This window comes from Leptonychotes weddellii, chromosome 2 (genome assembly GCF_054177405.1).
Source record: "Leptonychotes weddellii isolate Sample4059 chromosome 2, ASM5417740v2, whole genome shotgun sequence".
Taxonomy (NCBI): domain Eukaryota; kingdom Metazoa; phylum Chordata; class Mammalia; order Carnivora; family Phocidae; genus Leptonychotes; species Leptonychotes weddellii.
In genome coordinates this window covers 13,305,196-13,316,375 of record NC_138370.1, presented here as the reverse complement: position 1 = coordinate 13,316,375, position 11,180 = coordinate 13,305,196, and the positions used below count along the sequence as shown (strand labels likewise).

At 39.0% G+C, this 11,180-nt stretch overlaps 1 long non-coding RNA gene across 1 annotated transcript; it reads left to right on the top strand.

Annotated features, from left to right (window-relative positions):
* Positions 1-8,788: 8,788 nt before the first annotated feature.
* LOC145720295 (uncharacterized) lies at positions 8,789-10,606 on the top strand. The gene is made up of 2 exons (XR_014143216.1): positions 8,789-9,067; positions 9,279-10,606. It is a non-coding gene; the product is annotated as an uncharacterized LOC145720295 (long non-coding RNA).
* The last annotated feature ends 574 nt before the right edge of the window (positions 10,607-11,180 follow it).

Here is an 11,180-nt window from a genome sequence, read left to right as displayed (position 1 = left end):
GGTCAAAATCAGAATCCTTTGCAGAGGTATTTGCCGTATCTGTATCATGTTTTCCTCTTTCAAAGAAACAATCGGCATAGATCATGAGGGCAGATCCTATAGCTTTTATAGAAGCGACTTGTTTGAAAAATGGGGGAAAGAGTCACACGTCAACATCCGAGAGAACCCCGTGACGTGTTATTGTGGTTGTCTCGGATCTCCCTGAGGATGACAGCAGCCTCACGGCTGTGCGGGCTTTCCAGCTGGAAGGGCTGGCTGGAGGCTGTTTCCTGCACGTGAAACAGACAGCACCTGCCGCATCTGCCGCGTTGCTTCCCTTTGCATCAGGTTTTCGGCTTTGTGCTTGTCACTCCGTCTTGTCTTTCCCTCAACAGCGGCGCTGTTGTGAAGGCTCGGGACAAGCACCGGCATCCGGAGTGTTTCGTGTGCGCCGACTGTAACCTCAACCTTAAACAGAAGGGCTACTTCTTCGTGGAGGGGGAGCTGTACTGCGAAACCCACGCAAGGGCTCGCACGAGGCCCCCACAGGGCTACGACACAGTTACTCTCTATCCCAAAGCTTAATTAAGCCTTACACAGACCCGAGCACGCACACACTCGCGCGCACTTACACACGAAGACATCGGTGGCTTTGGGCAGAAGTGTAGCAAACGGTTGGCTCCAAATCTAAAACCAAGGCTTTTAGACGTTTTTCCTACTGTTACTGAAGAACAGGGAGCGGGAGACAAATGCCTGCTATAAATGTACTCGGAAACGTACACTTAGCTATGTTTTTTCTCTCTCTCGGGCTAGTAATAACTTAAGGACATTGAAGGCAGTAATTTTTTTATATGTCATACCCCACAATTTATATTTATATTGTGACATCAAGAGATTCGGGGGAGTCTAATTATCTTTCCTTAACGAGCTGATTTTGCAATTGTAGTAAATACCAAATGACAATCTTGTAGTCTAACGCAACCTGCAATTGTCTGTTACCTGTTTTAACTATTATAGTGCATGTCAGAAAGAAATTCCCTAGATTTCTCTAGTTTCGTATTCAAACAATTATACCACCAGATGCAACATACATAATAAATACATAAAATATTTTTAAAATACCTAATGAAGTGGCATTCAATGAATTCAAATAAAATCAAAATTCCAACAAGAGGGTGCAATCATATCTTGACATGTACACTAACAACTCGGGTATTTTAAGAAAAATGTGGCTTCTTTAGTTTCCTATACTGTTTCTTATGAGCCCACAATTTCTGCTGATAGGAGGGACATTTAAATTTGCTAAAGGTAATTCAGTCCCTTTCCCTTTCAAAGCACAGTTTCTTGTGCTTTGAAGTGGTCTCTTTCATTTTATAAATGTTTCTTTCAGACAAAATAGTCAGTGACTTCAAGGCTCAGACCTCCCTCAAGGCTGTTTCTTTATGCTCAAAATTTCACCACTGCTGCCGCCTCCTTCCCAAGATGTCATCTCCAAGAGGAGACAGTTTCAGGGCCCTTCCGAGGAAGGGAGGGGGCTGCTAGTCTCCTGGGATCCTATTGCATCCACTGCTAAAATCCATGGTTTCATTTGTGGTCTGTTTTCTCCACATGGTTGGGAGCAGGCAACAAACCCACCTCCAGCATCATCTCCAGAAGTCTCAGCTCTTCCCTGGAGGCTTGGATCCTTGTATCTCAGTGAACTCCATCTAGCCCCTGGCTCTGTCTTGTCACCTTGCCTCTCACTTTGGTGGTCACATAGCAATGCCCCTAACTTGCATGTCTTACCTACTTCCCATGCTCTCACTGGGGATATATGGGAAACTTCTGAAAATGTCCCCTCCACATAAAACCATGGGAAACTGGCAGGATGTGAAGAGGGGGAGGTAGGGACTGTCTTGGGCCCTTTGTCTCACCCTCTGGTCACAAATTCATCTCTACCCTATTATCCTACCCTCTACATCTATACCCTACCCTGTGGGTCTGGAGCAGGTAATCTCCTATTGTCCCAAATGGAAAATAGGGCACACATTGTATTGCTCTGGAATTCCCCCAAACTTAACTAATTATTTCTGACCCTGACCTGTCTAAGGTTTGGATCCAGTGAGAGGAACCACAACACATACCTGGCCCCTTAGGCATTTGAGATTGCAACTGGAGCTCCTTGCACCAAAACAAATTCATTAACAGAGGCATTAAAATAAAATAAATAAGAAACTTAGAGATCAAAGAAATGAATGTATCCAAATAGACTATATTTTTTGTTCAGATGTTATTTTAAAATATTTTGTTCTGGGAAGGACATAAACTTAAAAGCTTGGAAGCTAGGGAGAAAATAAATGGTAACTGACTTAGAAACTCAAGAAAGCTGAAATCCAAAGCAGCAGTGGAGAAAACTGAAAACCAACCCAATACACCCTCCAGAATCTTGCAAAGGTGTGGAAATTAACAGCACTGGTATTTCTGGACTAGAAGATAAAGGTGGAATGACTATCAGGAGGAGCAAGTAGAATCTGTTTGAGAAGTATTTAATCCCCAGAGCTCTTTCCTCTCTTACCCCTCATGGCCCTTCCCAGTGGTAGTCTGCTAGGTATTATTGATAGAAGGTTAAGCAACATCTCAACTGGAGTCAGGAAGCACAGCTGAGGATATGTGTACTGTACTAAAAAGAGGTTAAATTAAGAATGAAAGATTCATGATAAAAGTGTACATTATATTGTATATTAATGTACATCGTATATTAGTATATGGTAGAATAATAATGAATGGCTTAAGTTCACATGTTTAATAATGAGTTAAAAAAAATGGTAGTGTAGGGACGCCTGGGTGGCTCAGCCAATTAAGGATCCGCCTTTAGCTCAGATCATGATCTGGGGGTCCTGGGATCGAGCCCCACATTAGGCCCCCTGCTTATTGGGGAGTCTGCTTCTGCCTCTATCCCTCTCTCCCCCCCCACTCATGCATGCTCTCTCTCTCTCTCAAATAAAAAAATAAAATCTTTTAAAAATAAGGTAGTGTAGTTTTTTTAAAAAATAGTATAGTTCTAATCTGAAATTTGAGAGAGATATGGCTTAAATCTGGTAATTCAGACCACGTGACCAAGGCTTGTGAAGCATGCCCTGAAGTTGCATGTTTATTATAGTTAATAAAAATTATTCTTTCAACAATTAAATCTAGAAATTTTAACATGTAGAGAATTAATAAATAGAAATGAATGCAATAATATATATAGAAAACCCTAAAGACTCCACCAAAAAACTGCTAGAACTGATAAATGAATGCAGTGAAGTCAAAGGATACAAAATCAACACACATAAACCTGTTGTATTTCTTTTTTTTTAAGATTTTATTTATTTATTTGACAGAGAGAGACAGCAAGAGAGGAAACACAAGCAGGAGGGAGTGGGAGAGGGAGAAGTAGGCTTCCCGCCGAGCAAGGAGCCGGATGAGGGGCTCAATCCCAGGACCCTGGGATCATGACCTGAGCCGAAGGCAGACGCTTAATGACTGAGCCACCCAGGTGCCCCAACCTGTTGCATTTCTATATACCAATAATGAAGCAACAGAAAGAGAAATTCAGGAATCAATCCCATTTACAATTGTACCAAAAATAATAAGATACCTAGGAATAAACCTAACCAAAGAGATAAAAGACCTGTTCTCTGAAACCTATAAAATACTGATGAAAGAAACTGAAGATGACACAAAGAAATGGAAAAACATTCCATGCTCATGGATGAGAAAAACAAATATTGTTAAAAGGTCTATACTACTCAAAGCAATCTATACATTTAATGCAATCCTTATCAAAATACCAACAGCATTTTTCACAGAGCTAGAACAGGCAAACCTAAAATTTGTATGGAACCACAAAGGACCCCGAATAGCCAAAGCAATCTTGAAAAAGAAAAGCAAAGCTGGAGGCATCACAATTCCAGTCTTCAAGTTTTATTACAAAGTTGTAATAAAACAGTGTGATACTGGCACATAGATCAATAGAACAGAATAGAAAAGTCAGAAATAAACCCACAATTATACGGTCAATTAATCTTTGACCAAGCAGGAAAGAATATCCCATGGGAAAAAAGACAGTCTCTTCAACAAATGGTGTTGGGAAAACTTGACAGCAACATGCAAAAGAATGAAACTGGACCACTTTCTTACACCATATACAATAATAAACTCAAAATGGGTGAAAGACCTAAATGTGAAATCTGAAACCATTAAAATCCTAGAGGAGAACAAGGCAGTAACTTCTTTGACATTAGCCATAGCAACTTCTTACTAGATATGTCTCCTGAGGCAAGGGAAACAAAAGCAAAAATAAACTATTGGGACTACATCAAAATAAAAAGCTTCTGCACAGCGAAGGAAATGATCAACATAAATAAATGGCAACCTACAGAATGGTAGAGGATATTTACAAATGACATATCTGATAAAGGATTAGTATCCAAAATACATAAAGAATTTATAAAACTCAACACCCCAAAAAACAAATAATCCAGTTAAGAAATGGGCAGAAGACATGAATAGACATTTTTCCAAAGAAGACATCCAGATGGCCAACAGACACATGAAAAGATGTTCAACATCACTCATCATCAAGGAAATACAAATCAAAACTACAATGAGATATCACCTCACACCAGTCAGAATGGCTAAAATAAACAGATGTTGGCGAGGATGCAGAGAAAGGGGAACCCACTTACACTGTTGGTGGGAATGCAAGCTGGTGCAGCCACTCTGGAAAACAGTATGGAGGTTCCTCAAAAAGTTAAAAATAGATTTGTATTTCCCTGATGCCAATGTTAATTTTAAAAAAAAGTTAAAAATAGAACTACCCCACAACCCAGCAATTACACTTTGTATAAATAGGTATTTATCCAAAGGATACAAAAATACTGATTTGAAGGGATACATGCCCTCCAAGGTTTATAGCAGAGTTATCAACAATACCCAAATTATGGAAAGAACCCAAATGTCCATAGACTGATGAATGCATAAAGAAGATGTGTGTGTGTGTGTGTGTGAGAGAGAGAGAGAGAGAAAGAGAGAGAGAATGGAATACTATTCAGCCATAAAAAAGAATGAAATCTTGCCATTTGCAATGACATAGATGAACTAGAGAGTATAATGCTAGGCAAAATAAGTCAGTCAGAGAAAGACAAATACCATATGATTTCACATATATGTGGAACTTAAGAAACAAAACAAGCAAAGGGAAAAAATAGAAAGAGAGAAACTAAGAAATGGACTCCTAATTATAGAGAACAATCTGAGGGGAGGGGGTGGGATGGATTAAATAGATGATGGGAATTAAGGAGTGCATTTGCTGTGATAAGCACCAGGCGATGTATGGAAGTGTTGAATCACGATAGTGTACACTTGAAACTAATATAACACTATATGTTAACTAACTGAAATTAAAATAAAAACCTAAATAAAAAAAGAAATGAATGCAATATGAACATTATTTTTTTTCAAAGATTTATTTATTTATTTGAGAGAGTGAGAATGAAAGAGAGAGAGTACATGAGAAGGGGGAGGGTTAGAGGGAGAAGCAGGCTCCTCGCTGAGCAGGGAGCCCGATGAGGGACTCGATCCAGGGACTCCAGGATCATGACCTGAGCCGAAGGCAGTCGCTTAACCAACTGAGCCACCCAGGCGCCCCTGAACATTATTTTTAAATATATAAAGTACAAAATAAAAATAGCACTGTTAAAATGAAAAGGAATTAAAACTTTAAAAAAATGAGAAAACATTCTGTCCCTCATACTAGTATTTTGTCTCTTAGTAAGTTCACACCAGATTCTACATAGGAATTCATGCCATGAAAAAGAATGCCAACCAGTTTTGATTTAGCTCACAGAATAACGTATTTTCTTAGTAAACAGACTAGTCACTGTGTTTATATTTACAAGCTTATTAAAGCTAACAATGATCAATGAAACTATCCATTAAGATTAAGAACTGGGCTTCTATGAACTCTGGACTAACGATTAACTAAATTACAGGTTTTTTTCAGAGTAAACATAGGATAGAGTTGCTACGCTCTCTACCAATAGGATGAATGATTGAATAAAAAAACAGTCCTAGTTATCACATGTGCTTGCACCTATGTAAGCAGAGTAAAACATAATGGTTAATGTGACACACAGTTTACCCATCTCTCCATAAGATAATCTCCAGTTTGTCCAACATGGGAACACCCCAAGATAAACAGAATGCAACTCTCGGTCTCTTCTATTAACAACTTGAGTTACAAAAGTTTGTCAAGTTGACCTTTGAACAGATTTTATTTCCATCCTAGAAAACTGCATTACTCTTTATTATCATGTCATCAGAACCTGATGTTCTTTTACTATTTATGCTGTGCCGTCTGAATCATAAGCGTAAAAAAGGCGATTCAAAAAAAGAATGAGATGTTTAGATAATTCAAGTAAATAAACCATTTACCTCCTCTAAATGACCATTTCAAGACAATCCTCTCAAGTCTATTCATTTTGGAAAGCACTCAATAAATATTTATTTGAAAACCTACCAAGTAAGAGATGTTAAATATGAGGCATAACAATATGGACTTTTGAATACTTTGTGTACATTTACAAATGGACATTTTTAAGCTAATTAGAATGTTTCATGGGCTTAATTTTAAAACAAAGCACCTATAAGCATGGTCCTGGAGTCCCGGGATCGAGTCCCGCATCGGGCTCCCTGCTCGGCAGGGAGTCTGCTTCGTCCTCTGACCCTATCCCCTCTCATGTGTTCTCTCTCTCTCATTCTCTCTCTCTCAAATAAATAAAATCTTAAAAAAAAAAAAAGCACCTATAAGAAGTGGTGGCTTATAATTATTTCCTTTTAAATTTTCTAGTAATATTATCAAACATTCATTTCAGAAGAATCAGGTATCAACATTACCTTTTTAATTACCTGAAAACTTTGTCTAAATATGTACAGAATGTCCAACAACATGTTTTCCTTTCTCTAGGAATAAGGTGTGTCAGCATGTTTTAATTTATGAAAACCCAAAGCACAATTCCATTGTCCACTATTCAAATCTAATACAATATCTGCTCTTAAATCCTAATTGCTACCCCTATCATAAGTATCAAGCATAAATGGATTCTAAATTTAGAATGCCAAATATTTGGGGATGAAAATTATTCCACTCTAAATTATTCTAAATTTAGAATGCCAAATATTCGGGGATGAAAATTATTCCACTCATTTATTTATTCAATTTTTCACCTGGTGAAGGAGTATATGCAAGTTATTATTTCTGCACCAAAAGCAAAACTATGTTGTGAGTTTGAGAACGACCTCTCATGAGGCCAAATTCCCATTGTCTCCTTGTCTGAAGTATGGAGTTTGAAAAACACAGGTATGTGGATTAGCCATCACATGTATATGTGCCAAGGTGTGCACATATCTCTGGTTCACAAAAGCACCGAGGTTATGCAACCAATGTCACATGGATGAAGAGCCTGCTTTAGGCTCAATCATGCCCATAGGTGAACTGGTTGCTCAGCCTGCCTGTTCATGCATCTGGGCTCCAGCTGCTGCTATCTGAGCTCCCAAAGCTCCCAACCATGACCTTTCCAGAACAGTACTTCATGTTACAAAGCTTTTCATTCCTCAAAGTATATGACCCCCTTCTTCCTGATGCTAAACTGCTTTCTGGTTTTTGGACACTAACGGAGCTGCCCTAGTGAGGGCCACTTGGTCACGATATAAAAACAGTATGTTTCCTTTGCTATGTGAAGATACTATTAACGTGTACTTCCAACGGAACAAATGGATTTGCAACAAGAAACCCATATTCCTTGCTTGACTTCAGCTATGAGCTGTGACATGAGTCAGAGGTGGTGTCCATGACCATTGGAACAGAATGAAACTTCTAAACTGAACCAAGAATCTAGCCACATTGGTAGCATGCCCTCACTGAACGGAATGGCCAGCCAGTTAACAGTGATAAAGACAATGTCAAGTGCAGGTCTGGACTGTTTGGGCTGGTAGAAGTCTCAGAGATCATCCAGTCTACCCCCTTGTTCTGAAGATTAAGGAGTTAAAGCCCAGGGGCAGAGCTACAGTTAGAATTCAGATCCTTATTCAGAGCTCTTTCCATAACAACCTCCTTACTTACTACTTAATAAAATCATTACTTAATATTTTTATTATTCCACACTACATTTCCTAACACTTATGGAAGAGATGATTTTTATTATAAAGAGAACAAACGTGGACTTAAAGTTAATACTGATATAAATAAACAAAACCACAGAGAGAAAGAAATATAATAGTGTTTAGAATTCATAGGTTTAGGGGAGCCTGGGTGGCTCAGGTCATGATCCCAGGGTCCTGGGATCGAGCCGCACATCAGACTCCCTGCTCAGCGGGAAGCCTGCTTCTCCCTCTTCCACTCCCCCTGCTTGTGTTCCCTCTCTCGCTGTGTCTCTCTCTGTCAAATAAATAAATAAAATCTTTAAAAAAAAAGAATTCATAGGTTTAAAGATTTCTGAAATATATTACTTATTACCTACGGAATATTAGTGAGTTTAAATGGGATTTTTTCTAATTATGTAGCCTTGTACAAAAATTAAGCTTTCTGATACTTTTCCTCATCTGTAAAATGTTTATTTGGCAAAGTCATAAGGATTAGAAATAATGTATAAATGTGACTGGTATTATGTCATGAATTTTATAAACACTCAATTGAAAATCTTCACACTCAAATAAAATACATAGAGTCAGTAAAGAGACCTTAGTCCTCTTTATAGCTACAAGATTATAACTTACAGTTTTAGTTGTTGTTATCATTCTTTGCCTTTGCTTGAGCAACCAGAATTTTTACCTGGGGTCAACTTCAGTTCTGTTGTTAGTCTTCTAAATCTTTAGAGTATATAAGAACTGCTTTGAACTTAGCATTGGGTATAACAGAATATTGTCAGTGAGTCTTTGGTGAAGTCAGGTTGCATGAACTCAAGCTTTTAAAATTACCCTCCTCAAATGAAGAGAAGTTCCAGTGAACTTCATGAATCTGATCCTTCTCAGTGTGAAATGTCAACTCTCCTGGGACTATCAAGAATAGGTATCTAGGGGCGCCTGGGTGGCTCAGTTGGTTAAGCAACTGCCTTCAGCTCAGGTCATGATCCTGGAATCCCGGGATCGAGTCCCGCATCGGGCTCCCTGCTCGGCAGGGAGTCTTCTTCTCCCTCTGACCCTCCTCCCTCTCATGCTCTCTGTCTCTCATTCTCTCTGTCTCAAATAAATAAATAATATAAAAAAAAAAAAAAGAATAGGTATCTAGTTCTTGAATCTTTTGGCTTGATACAATTGTGCTCATTTAATTGGCTCTTGATCTTTGACCCCAAAGAATAATTAGAAGTCATAGAAACACCATTTTGAACTTGGGATTAAATACTGAAAAGCATAGATAATAATAGTTTTTAGGTGGGGTGCCTGGGTGACTCAGTTGGTTAAGCCTTTGGCTCAGGGTCCTGGGATGGAGCCCTGCATGGGGCTCCTGCTCAGTGGGGAGCCTGCTTCTCCCTCTGCCTCTCCCCCTGCTCATGCTCTCTCTCTCAAATAAATAAAATCTTAAAAAAAATTTTTAAATAAAAAATAAACACTTAAAAATATATAAAAAACTGTTTTTAGGGGTTTACACATTACTTAGTAGGAAATGTGTCAGATATTTTATATGAATTATCTTAATTTGATCCTACAACAACCCTGTAAAGTAGGGATCATCATCCTAATTTTATGGTGATAAAACTGAGTTCTGGAGAGATTTCATGATTTCTCTATAGCTAACATCTAGGAGATGGTAAAGCTAGTTTCACTTCAGCTTTGCCAGTGTCCAGAGCTCATTTTTGTAACCACCGAGTTCTAATACCTGGAGTCAGTTATATTGAAATGGAATCTAGGAGATAATTTGTACAAAGCTTACTAAGGTTTTGTTGTCCCATGAAAGCTTTAAAATTATCCTAAACTAAAAGCTATTAAATCTCTTGTGCAGAAATAATGTAAAGCAGCAGAGACAGGTCATCAAGAGCATGGATTCTAAAACCAGACTACCCAGGTTCAAATTCTGTCTATAGGAGACATTTACTATAGGAGAAACTTAGCCTAACCTCTTTGTGTTTCAGTTTCCTCATCTATAAAATGGGAAGAAAAAGAATGCCTACCTCACAGGGCCGCTGGAAGATTGAATGAGTTCATACATGAAAGCACTTGCAACAGTGTTTGGTACATAGCAAGAGCCATGTAAGTGCTGGCTGTTGCTATTATTTTAGCATTGATCAAGCATTTTCCAGAAAAGGAATTTGTGAATCATCTAAATAAGTAGAAACATTTCTACCCATGATGGGTTTTTTTTAAGAGAGGGAGGGGGAGGGGCAAAGGGAGAAAGACGGAGAAGAATCTTAAGCAGGCTCCTCACCCAGCACAAGCCCTACACAGCGCTCTATCTCACAACCCTGAGATCATGACCCTGAGATCACGACCTGAGCGGAAACCAAGTGTCAGACACTTAACCCACTGAGCCTACCTACCCATGTTGTTTCTTTTGGTCCTAACCATTTCTAATCTTAAGAATCTATTTAACAGATTAGTGACAAATACATATTTATATTAATAGTGTTCTTTTTTTTAAGATTTTATTTATTTATTTGTCAGAGCAAGAGAGAGAGAGAGCACAAGCAGGGGGAGCGGCAGGCAGAGGGAGAAGCAGGCTCCCCACTGAGCAGGGAGCCTGATGCGGGACCCGATCCCAGAACCCTGGGATCATGATCTGAGCTGAAGGCAAACACTTACCGACTGAGCCACCCAGGGGTCCCTTAATAGTGTCCTTTTAAAAAATAATAGCTTTATTGAGATATAACTTACATACCACATAATTCATCCCTTTGAAGTCTCTTAGTATATTCAGTGGTTCTTAGTACATTCACAGAGTTGAGTGAGCTCAATTAGACTCTCCAATCTAACAGAGGGTACAGAGACCACTACCTCTAAACCTACCCAAACCGATGAATACCTATTCACCCTCCGCAAGCTTCACAAACAGAGTGCTAATCTGCCCCAAGTGCCTTGTTCCAGAGAAAGAGCATTCATTCCCTACTGCTGGCCTCTGTCAGAGGGAAGAAAGCTCTATATCATCCCTACAAAATGGCCAAACTCTCACATGTTCAAAGACGCTGTTG